The 1,560-nt window shown below is 36.2% G+C and overlaps 1 pseudogene; it reads left to right on the top strand.

Annotated features, from left to right (window-relative positions):
- The first annotated feature begins 741 nt into the window (after nucleotides 1-741).
- On the top strand, nucleotides 742-1,105 carry LOC143673065 (thioredoxin domain-containing protein 17 pseudogene; annotated as a pseudogene).
- Nucleotides 1,106-1,560: the final 455 nt, after the last annotated feature.

Below are 1,560 nucleotides of genomic sequence, written 5' to 3'. Positions count from 1 at the left end.
AATATTTAAGATTCTACAAAGGCTCCATGCACTAGGGTAACTTTCCACAAACCTACAACCCCCAGATGGGTCCCTGGACCAGATAACTCCTGAAACCTAGAGGGCCCATTCTTTCCAGAATATTAGCTAGTTCCATCTCCTTACCCCATATTATCGACAGCCTCTCCCAACATGAAAAAGTTAGAATGGACATAGCCCAAATACCCATAAATAGTAGGAGAAAGATCAAAGGAAATGGTGGAGTTATACAGAGAAGGTAGGGTTTAACAAATGAGTAGGATTGCTGAGTCATTGTATTGATATTTATTTTAGTCTTCAGTTTCTTACAGCAGCTAGAAGGAAAAACCTAAAATTGTGTAATTGTAACCCATACCAAACTCAGAAATCTGCTCTACAACTAATTGTTGAACTGTGCTTTGAAATTTATTGCTTTTTTGTATATATGTTATTTTTCACAAAATAAGAAAAAAGTTGTGATGATAAGAAATATATATATTTCTTCTAGCTTCCAATGTTCTTGAGCAGATAGAAAGAAAAATCTGAGATGGTGGTATGGTAGCCCATGACAAATTCTGGGATCTTTCCTATACCTACTTGTCGAAGAGTGCTTTGAAAATCACTGCTCTTTTCTTTCTTTGCTTTGTATATATGTTATATTATACCATAAAAGAAGTTAAAAGAGCCCAGCACCACAGCAGCAAACCCAAGGACTCCTCTTGCAGTCCATGGTAAAGTGCTGAGATGGTCCACTATGAGGAGGTGCACATGTCTACCTTTGAAGAGTTCAAACAGGCCTTGGAGCAACACAATGTCAAGACCATTTTCACCTACATAACTGGTTCTAAGGACACCAGAGAGAAAAGCTGGTGCCTGGACTGTGTACAGGCTGAACCAGTTGTACAAGAGGGACTGAAACACATCAGCAAAGGAGTGTGTTCATCTACTGCCAAGTAGGATCTTATTGGAAGATCCAAACAATGACTTCATTAAAAACCTGAAAGTAACTGCAGTGCCTACACTACTGAAACATGGGCTTTCTCAAAAACTGGGGGATTCTGAGTATCTTCAAGCCAGCCTTGTAGAGATGCTATTCTCTGAAGATTAAGATTTGATTATGGCAATTGTACTCTGATTTCCTGATCTTGCTATAGTATAAACAAATCTTAATAATTACTTTGAATTCATGTTAGCAATAAATAATGATGGTGTTAAAAAAGCTAACATATGTATAAACAAGAGTGCTATTAAAATGTTCACAAACCCTCAAAAAAAGTTAAGAAAAGCACTTATGGATACAGAGACAGCAGTGGAGATAGGGAAATTTATAATTCTAAATACTTCAATTAAAAAGGAAGAAAGAGCCAAAATCAAAGGAATATCTGAAACCTGCAGAAATAAGGAATAGAACAGCAAAATAACCCTAAAAGATGCAAAAAGGAAAGAAAAAACAAAGATTAAAGGAGAAATAAAGGAAACTGAGATTAAAGCAATAGAAAGAATTAATGAAGGCAAATGCTGCTGGTTCTTGGAAAAGAAATATGAAATTGACTAACCTTTAGC

The sequence above is a fragment of the Tamandua tetradactyla genome, unplaced genomic scaffold (genome assembly GCF_023851605.1).
Source record: "Tamandua tetradactyla isolate mTamTet1 unplaced genomic scaffold, mTamTet1.pri scaffold_103_ctg1, whole genome shotgun sequence".
Taxonomy (NCBI): Eukaryota; Metazoa; Chordata; class Mammalia; order Pilosa; family Myrmecophagidae; genus Tamandua; species Tamandua tetradactyla.
Note: the sequence above shows the minus strand (reverse complement) of the source record. Positions and strands in the feature narration are given on the sequence as shown.